The sequence below is a fragment of the Saccopteryx bilineata genome, chromosome 1, assembly GCF_036850765.1.
Source record: "Saccopteryx bilineata isolate mSacBil1 chromosome 1, mSacBil1_pri_phased_curated, whole genome shotgun sequence".
Taxonomy (NCBI): domain Eukaryota; kingdom Metazoa; phylum Chordata; class Mammalia; order Chiroptera; family Emballonuridae; genus Saccopteryx; species Saccopteryx bilineata.
Window position 1 is genome coordinate 193,014,432 of NC_089490.1, and position 10,019 is coordinate 193,024,450.

Genomic DNA, 10,019 nt, shown 5'->3' on the forward strand with positions numbered 1-10,019 from the left:
TGGAGTAGGTTTGTTGGGGTTAAGAAAACTTGGAGTTCTGTTTGCTTCTTGAACTTGAGGCTTTAGTTCTTTCCACAGGCTTGGGAAGTTCTCATCTATTATTTGTTTGAGTATGTTCTCCATTCCATTTTCTCTCTCTTCTCCCTCTGATATACCTATTATTCTTATGTTATTCTTTTTGATGGAGTCAGATAATTCTTGTAGGGCTATCTCATTTTTTTTAATTTTTGAGTCTCTTTCTTCTTCTCTCTGTTGTGCCTCAAGTTGCTTGTCTTCTATTTCACTAATCCTCTCTTCTATCTGACCTGTTCTATTAGCTAAGCTTGTTATTTCGTTTTTCAGCTCGTGAATTGAGTTTTTCATCTCTGTTTGATTTGTTTTTATAGTTTCAATTTCCTTGGACATATATTCTTTGTGTTCATGGAGTTGTTTTCTGAGCTCCCTATATTGCCTTTCTGTGTTTTCTTGTATATCTCGGAGGATTTTTAGGATTTCTATCTTGAATTCTCTGTCATTTAGCTCCAAGGTTTCCAATATATTAAATTTTTTCTCCATAGATTTTTCCTTATCTAGCTGTGTTACCTCTCTTTCTTTTGTATCCATGATATTCGATTTTCTCTTCCTTAATGGCATCTGAGGGTGGTTTTGTTGATAGTATTAATGAGATTTAATAAAGAATAAAAAGTTAAAAAAAATAAAAAATCAAAAAGAGTTGTTTTTTTTTAAAAAAAATTAATAATGAAATAAAGAAAAATAAAATAAAATAAAAATTTTTAAAAAAAGGAAATTATTGCCCCCCTCCTTTTTTCCTCTCCTCTCCTGTCCCCTCTTTCTTGAGAAAATCTTGTGGTGGACTGTGAGTTATAACAAACAATGCCTGTGATGGAGGGCCTGAATTGAGGTTTGAATGAGAGGAGATGTAAAGGAGAAAGGAAGAAACTAATATAGAGGGAGAAAAGAAAGAGAGAGAGAGAAAAAAAAGAGGGAACCACTAAAAGAAGAAAAAAGAAAGGAGAGAGAGAGAGAGTTAAGGGTTTTGGAGTGCAACCCTCATAGAGAGAAAGGAAGAGAAGAGAAAAGATAATGGGAGATGTAACACTTATGGGTAGTGTAGTTCAAGGAGAGGAGAGAGTAAGACCAGCAGAGAGTTAATCGGCCAAATTGGAGGAAGAAAAAAAAGTATCAAGAATGAAGATAAGAGAAACAAACGAACAAATATAATAAAATGTGATAGGTTATAAAGTCTGCAGATTATTCTTGATTTTGAGAGGTTATCTTCTTGCTTTTTCTTTTCTCTCCCTCTTCCTGGTCGGTGACTCTGTACCCCGGGTTCTGCCCCTTTGGCACGCTCAGGTAGAGGCTTGCAGTTGATAAGTCTCTATGGCAATGTCATGTATTGTGCTTTAGTCTCGTGGGAGTCGAGGCTCATTAGCATTTATAGGCTCCGACAGTGAGAGAGTCCGTGTTCCTGGAGCCTTTCTCCTAGTCTTTCCTTCCTCAATTAGTAGCCTGATAATCCAGCTATGGGGTTGCTGCTGCCTCTGCCTGGATAGTAAGAGACTCAAAGAGCTGGCAACTCCCCACTCTATTTCCACTCAGCACAGGGCTCTGGGTAAGGCTCAGTCAGTCAGAGCTGCTAGCATAATCAGGCGGGCTTTCCGCCCAATCAAAGACCACTGGCTCTGCCACTCTGTCCGCTAACACAAGCGGGCGCCCACTTCTGGGGGGTGCTTGGAGGAAACTCTTACTCACTGTCTGCGACCAGGATATCCAGCCAGCAGTCTCACGCTCTGAGTGAAACCCCCAACCGCAGGGAAAAGTTGCAGCGTTGGAATTGAGTCTCGCTCTGTCCCCGTGCGCGGCTTTTGCAAGGTGCTGGGGCGGCTCGAGATTCCGCTTTGGCCCACACAAAGGCCCCTGACTCTGCCCCTCTCTGCGATAACACGGGCGCGCACTGCGGAGGCACTCGGAGGAATCGCTCACTCCTTATCTGCGCGCGCACACCAGGATATGAGGCCAGCCGCGGTTCCCTCTGAGTGAAACCCTCACCAGCATGGAAATCTCCACCGTTGGAAGTAGTTCTCACTCCCTCCCGTGCGTGGCTTTCCCAGGGCGCTGGGGCTGCCCAGAGACTCTGTCCTCGGCCCACAGAAAGGCCTCTGACCCTGCCTCTCCGTGGGGCAACACAGGCACCCACTCTCGGGGCCTAGGAAGAAATTCTCGCCCACTAACTGCGCACCGACCAGGAGACCGGGTAAAATGGCCGCTCCGCTTGTCTTTCTTTGTTTGGGTTTGGCACGAGTGTTAGCTTGTATTGCCCGGGTTGCCACAGGATCAGATTTTCCTCGGCTTGGATCTGTGTGCCACAGCCTGGTTCGGCCGTTTGTGCCGCGGCGGCCTGGATCTATTCACCCCCTTTGCCCGCCTCAGTTTCTATATTCACAGTTACCAGAGAAAGCCGCCCTGTTTAGGTTAGTGAGGAAGGCGGAGCATTTCTTACTCCCTTTTTCCTTCAGGGTTTGGTTATATATTTAGCCAATTTTTCACTCAATCATACCTTTGGGTGTATTGCGAAGCATCTGGAAGCTCCAAGTATAGGTTTTTCTGTTTCTGGTTGAAGATCTTGTTGAGTTTTGGGGGAGATTTATCGGTATCGCTTCCTACCCCGCCATTACTCTGACATCATCTCATGAATGTTTTTTTGAATTTTAACCAGAATAATATTTTTGCCAGTCCTTGACTTATCATTTGGATCTCTTGTGCAAACTCATGCCTGGAGGCTGTCAGTATGGACTTTGTGAACTACCTTTACAGATTTTCAGTCATTGTTGAGTGTATGGTTGAAAATACAGGAGAAAGCCACCTGGGAATGAACAAAGTAGGAAAAGACTACAAAGGACCAACCACTACAACTAACTTGGTCTTTCACTACTTGTCCCCTTCTCTTTCTCTTCACTTTCTCTTTGGTAGCATCTGAGAGGGACAACCTATAAAACATTCCTTAATTCAACAAATATTTATTGTGCACTTACTATCAGACATGACAGCAAACACTGTTTTCAGTGTTTGAGGTACCTTGATGACTAAAACAGACATAAAAGAGATGAAGACCACTATACACCTATTCTGATCACAAAAAATTAGGGGATATTTCAATATAAATATGAAGCTGTAAAAAAGAGAAGCATTTGATTTATTTTTTATTAAACAAGAACATCAGAAAAGCAAACGACAAGTCAAAGAAAGTTGTTCGATTATTCAAATGCGATGCAAAACCAACTTTGACTTCATTGGTGAAAATTTACCAGACAAAAGGCTGAAAGTACTAGAGTGTCTGCATGACCTCTGGTCCCCTCATTTTCGTGAGCAGTGTATTAGAATAGCCAAAATCCTGAACACTGACAACACCAAATACTGATAAGAATGTGGAACAACGGGAACTCTCATACACTGACGGTGGGAATTCTAAAATGGCAAAGACGTTCTGGAAGACAGTTTCTCAGCTTCTTACAAAACTAAGCATATTCTTACCATCCTGCCCAGCAATTGTACTCCTTGGCATTTACCCAAAGGAGTTGAAAACTTATGTCCACACTAAAACCTCCACACAGACATTTAAAGCAGCATTATTTATAGTTGCCAAAAACTTGGAAGCAACTCAGATGTCCTTCGGTAAATGAATGGATAAATAAACTGTTGGCAATGCAATGTTGTTCATTGCTAAAAAAGAAACGAGCTATCAAGCCCTGAAAAGACGTGGAGGAAACTTAAATGCATATTAATAAGTAAAAGGTGCCAATCTGAAAAAAGCTACATACTATAGGATTCTAACTACATGACATTTTGGAAAATGCAAAACTATGGAGACAGTCAAATGTCAGTGGTTGTAAGGGTTCAGGCAGTAGGGAGGAAGAGGCAGGCCACAGAGACTTTTTAGGGCAGTGAAATCATTTTGTGTAATACGCTGATGATGGATACATATCATTCTACATTTGTCCAAGCCCATTACATGTGTGACACTGAGTGGGCCCTACTGTAAACTGTGGACTTTGACTGATTATGATGTGCCAGTGTAAATTATCAGCAGTAACAAACCTATCAATCTGGTAAGGAATGTTGTTAAGAGAGGAGGTTTTGCATGTGAGGGTTCAGGGGTACATGAGAAATTTCTGTACCTTCGTTTCAATTTTGCTGTGAATCTAACACTGCTTTAAAATAATAAAGTTGAGAGAGGTGAGAGAGAGAGGGAAATAGGTAGGTAGATAGATAGATAGATAGATAGATAGATAGATAGATAGATAGAACACAAAACCAACAGGGTGAAAGCACCAGGCCACAATTGTCATGCCAGGACTGGCTGCACAGAATGCTACCAGGACAGACAGACAGCTCATATTGGGCGCAGTGAGCAAGGAGAAGACAGAACGGAGAGAGGTCTGCTTTCTGAATCAGTACATTTCTGGTGCCAGAAACTGTAGCTGGCCCATTAGAGATGCTCAGTAAAAATGTGTTGAATGCATAACGATGGCATGTTTCTCTTTGAATCCATATGCTTCCCAGGGAGAAATACTGAATAAAAAATACTACATTAATACCATGAAAACTGAGTTATTACCCAAATATACTTAGTATCAACTCTCAAGGAGCTAAGACAGCATAAAATAAAATAAAATTTAGTGTATCCTTTGGTCAGCAATTGGAATTGGAAATTAAGAAAAACTGAGACCAGCTCTGAGTGCAAAATTTCACTTCTTTTTCACTTTTCTTGGGATCATTTAGAAACTTTGGAATATTTTGTCCATTCCCTTGGGTATTCTTTTTTTCTAGATCAAGTGGTGCAGTCAGGATCTCAGAGCAGGCACTCCAGAGCCATGCCCCTCTGGAGGTGGGACATTGCATCAGCCACAGAACCAGGACACAATGATTTTGTAATAGTAACACCACCACATTCCTCAAGTGAAACAAATAGTGAAAGCTTCAAATTAGAAAAGTGGGAATATTTATAACAGGAACAATCTGTTTTATCATTTTGCTAGAGAAGAACTCATCAGCTCAGGTGCAGACACAGAAAATTAATTAGTAAGTGTCTTCCTGTCTGAGATTTTACCAGATGGATGAAAGGCAAAAACAATTTTATATGAAAAAGAGAAACTGTTGTTTATATTAATATTAGTGGGGAAGCTTAATCATTGTAAAAAAACAGCAACAACAACAAAAAAACAATTCAAAATGATAACTTCTCCAATGTGACAGAAGTTTTTTCTCTATTAATATAGTCCTCAGTTTTAGGTAAAAGTCATTTGAGGACCAGTCTCAAGGGGACCCATCGTCATTAACCTCTCTTTTCCATGGCTACTGTGGGAGAGGTCTTCTTTCCAGCCAGATACAAGGGAGCTCATTAGAGACCAGGCCTGAATGTGTCTCTATGTCAACCCCACAGAGAGCTCATTGGCTAGAAAAAGTCGCAAAGTCACAAAGGGAGGCTATGGAGCACTGACGTCTGTACTTCCATGAGCCACACAGTCTCTGCCACACCATCTCTAAGAGTTCTTCCTTTCAAATGTCAGTACAAGCCATTCCTATCACTTCCACAGTCATTGTCAATTTACTCTTCCAAGTCCCACCCTAGAGTCTGGGTACCACAACAGAGGAAGTGTATGTTCTTTTATTTGATTTATTGTGTTTCTCCACAGAGAAGTACCATTTTGACCTGTCAGAGGGGCTCACACTATGAATATGTAAAAAGAGAGAAAGAAGTAACATTTAAGCCCTACACAAGTAATCCTTAATGGCTGGGGTTGGGGACTGGGCAGGGAGTGTGATGGAGGGGGAGAAGGGATGGGAATTATTTTCATGATCATGATCAACCTTTCTTCAAAATAAATATGACCATTCTTTCTCCAATTCTGATAGATATCAGAAAAAGTATTTTCATAGTTGTTGGAAGTGGGGAATGGAGAAGGTGGGGATTGCCTACAAAGTAGGTTGAAGCAACACTTTAGGGCTTGATTGGGGTGGTAGATTATATTTGCCAAAATTCATCAACATTGTATATTTTATTTTTTGTGAATTACACCTCAATAAAATTGAAAAAACTCACAATTTAAAAATATGGCTGAGAAGCAAAAATAGAGTAGTATGTGGTCTTCTCTCTGAATCGAACCAAATATGTTTCAACAAGTCAATTTAAGCAAGTCCCCAGTGGAAGGTGCTACATTGGCAGTGACTCGGTTCTGTGATCGAGCTGTTGTCTTCTTGTTTGGACTTCAGATTTTTTAGAGAAGAAAGCATTTGTTTAGGTCTAATCATCTAAATCTACACAATCAGGTATGACAGGGGAAACAGTATAAAAAAGCCATTGTGAACACTGGAGACCAAACCTATTTAAGGAGATATACCATATTTAGTAAAAACAACAACAACAACAACAAAACAACAACTTGTGATTTTGTTTTGTGTTGACAGAAACCCAAATTGTCACACAAGGAAGAAATTTGTGTGCATTACCAGGGTAGAAAATACTCTGGGAGTAAGTGTGTATATAGTGTACTATATATAATGTATGTAACAGAATTTGTTCTTAGTTTTCTGACAGTGTTTTTGGAGTGTTTTATTTCAGCTATAATGTAACAAAAATCTGAGACTTACCCAGAACTACACATGAAGATTTTGAGCACCAACAGGATTGTTGCTCCAAAATTACAATAATGAAATTGCCAGAAGAACTTTTAGAACGACCCTAGCCTACCAGTATAGATTAGGCAACCAACCAGCCCCCAGAGCATTAGAGCAAACACAGGAAATTAACAGAGATGCTGCTCACCAGTGGAAAGGGTTTGCAGAATCTTTCTCTCCCATTGAGTGAGTCATTGCTAAAAGATTTGTGATTCACAGCATTACCTCTTATATGAAAACAAACAAGCAAATAAATAAATGGCAAAACCAAACAAAGCAGAACAAAATCATGATCTCCTCCATATTCCTCAGTTTTATGATGATGCATTCAGTCTAATAAAAGCAAAGACATGCCATACATTAAACTAATGTCCTACATGAAGGAACACAGGTTGCAAATGACTAACAGACTATCTGCCCTTTCATAGAAGAATCTCTCTACTTTATAATTTCTTTGAATGTAAAGGGATGCTATCTATTCCTTTAGCATGAAAAATCTCCATTGATATTTAACTTTCTGAGTTTTAATAAAAATAGATAAATTCAAAACAGACACACTGCATAATTGCTTATAATTTTGATGGTGATTTAGACTGTGGCTCAGAATTATCCATCTTAGTCTATGATAGAACTTTTCTTAAATAAATTGATTTTTATTCCATGTGTTTTTCAATTTTCTTTCCTCTGCTCAAATGCCTTCCAAAAGTTAACCACTCTTCAGGATATTATATCCTGGATGTCACCCCTTCATATGAAAAGAAAATTTTATTTAATCTCATCTCTCACACTTCCCTCATTCCTATTTGGTTGTAGTCAGACAAAAAGCTAGCACTGATAAATGTTCTCCTTCAATTTGTATAATATATATATTTTTCTATAGAGCTCTCAACTGTTTTTCATTTAAAAAAATATTTTGTCTAAAAACATAAAATATGAATCATTCAATGTTGAGAAATTGATTAGTCTCAGATTAAAGATAAAACAACAATAACAAAAATGTCAATGTTTGTAGTGCTTAGGAGTACATAAATTGCCTCTTTTTACAGTATCAGGCCATTTCAGTTATTGTAAGATTAGAATGATGGGCCTAGAGAAACATAATTCTCTTTCTTTTTTTGTCTCTCTACTTTTAGGACATTTCTGAATATTTTATTCCTATTTTAACTTTGAAAATAATTCATCTGGTATCCAAAAATATGCTGTTGCTATTTTTTACTGGGATCATATTACATTTATAGATTAATTTTAGGGAGAATTGACATTCTTATAATGTTGCATTTTCTTTTCCAAGAACATGTCTTTCCTTATGTGAAAGGAAGCCTACTTTTGTGTTTCTCAGTGGCATGTAAAGTTTTCTTCAAAGAAGATTTTATATGTTTCTTGTTAAGTTTTGTATTTGACCTTTTGGCATTGTATTCTAAGATTTAGTCTTTGTCTATATGAAAAATCTGTTTACTTCTATGTATCAACCTTGTACCCAGCCCTGTTACTGCTGTGCCTTATTATTTATAACAGCCTTCTGATTTATCTTTCTAGATTTCCCCCCCCAAAAAAAGTATTTTTAAGTAAAATAATTTAAAATTCTACTTCCCAATTTTTTGTTTCTAAATTTATTCCCTAATATTACTGACTAATACTGAGAAAATTTTATAATCAAAATGTTGATAGCAAATTTTATTGCTTTATCACTGATTTAAAAAAGATTGTTTCTGATGGTTCTTCAGCATATATCTGCTCTTTTACATGTATGTATAAACATAGACATATAGAAACTATCTTACATTACTATGATTTTAAAAGTCAAGAATAGATGTGAATTTGATGAAAAGCAATTCATTAGATTTAGTAAGATTTATATGACTATCTCTTGACTTGATAAATACAATTTATAATTATAGCTATCCTATTTAACCACATTAACATTCCAGAAATAAACTGTACTTGCTTTCCTTGTTATTAAGTAAACAGCTGAATTTATCTATCTAGTTTTTTTAAAAAACGACTTGTTTTAATACATTTGCATGTTCTGTAGTGTCCTTTTATGTGTGTAACTTTAATGAGAATTTGGTATAAATGTGCTGCACACATTCATAAAAGAGTTTGGAAAATTTCCTTTTTTTTCCCCCTATTCTCTGGACAACTGAAGTTTAATTGCAGTTATCTACTACTTGAAGTTTTGGAAAAATTCCCTTATGAAACCATCTGGATAATAATTATTACACAATTTTATCTCTTGAATGTTAAATAATGTGTGTAGTCTTCTATATTAACTTTTTTGGGTTAGTTTTGGTAGCTTATGTTTTCCAAAAAAAAAAAAAAAATTCATTCATGTTCTTAAACTCATTTGCAAAGATTTGACAAAATTGATTAGATATTTACTAATTTCTACAATGTCTGTGAATTTTTCTTTATTGTTATTAACGAGTTCAGAGACTTGTCCTCTTTATTTATGTTTTCAATTTTACTTACAAGAAAGCAATAGGCTTTACTTATTGACGTTAACATTTGACTATTTATATTGAATTAATTTTGCTTTTATTTTTATTATTCACTTTTTTAACTATTTTGTCTTTTCTCAAACATTAAAATTGGATGTATACTGCTTTTAATATTATATATTCATTGCCTCTTCACACTATTTTAGCTGTAGGCATTTTATAAGTTTAGAAATATATATTTTGCTTGACATAATTTAATAAACATTTAGTTTGATTTCCTGTTTTATATAAGAGGTGTGCAATAGAAAAAATTTACATTTCCTGAGCTCTTCCAGAGCTATTTTTCATTTGTGGTTAGCTGTCTAATTGTTCTTTGTGTGTGTGGGGGGGGTGGAGGCGAGGGTCTCTAATTCTACCATCTTGGTAATATTATTCCTTCTCTCATGGCTCTTTTATTCATTTCTGAGTGATATGCAAAAAAGGGGAAGACTCCTGTGTTTATGCCACTAATATTTAAAAAATTCCTAGTTCCTTTTTTTTAAAAAAAAAAACCATGTAGTTCAACTTTATAGAGGTAATATAATCAATGAAGTAGACATACTTTAACTCTCAGAATGCAAATTCATCTCCAACTGCAACCATAACTTTTTTTTCTTTTCTTTTTTTTTAAGAATGAATAGTTATGTCCCACCACTTTTTTGTAATCTTCTGTCTCTGGGGATATTGACCCATCGTTTTTTCCTAGTATTTGCAGACTTGTTATTTATTCTCTCTACATACCAAATCCTACATTATAAATATATTATCTTCTCCATTTCATCTTCAGTAAACCTCTCTGGAATAAGTACTATTGCAATAACCACCGACTTCCCCCCATATGTCCACAATCAAAAATTTTAAAATACT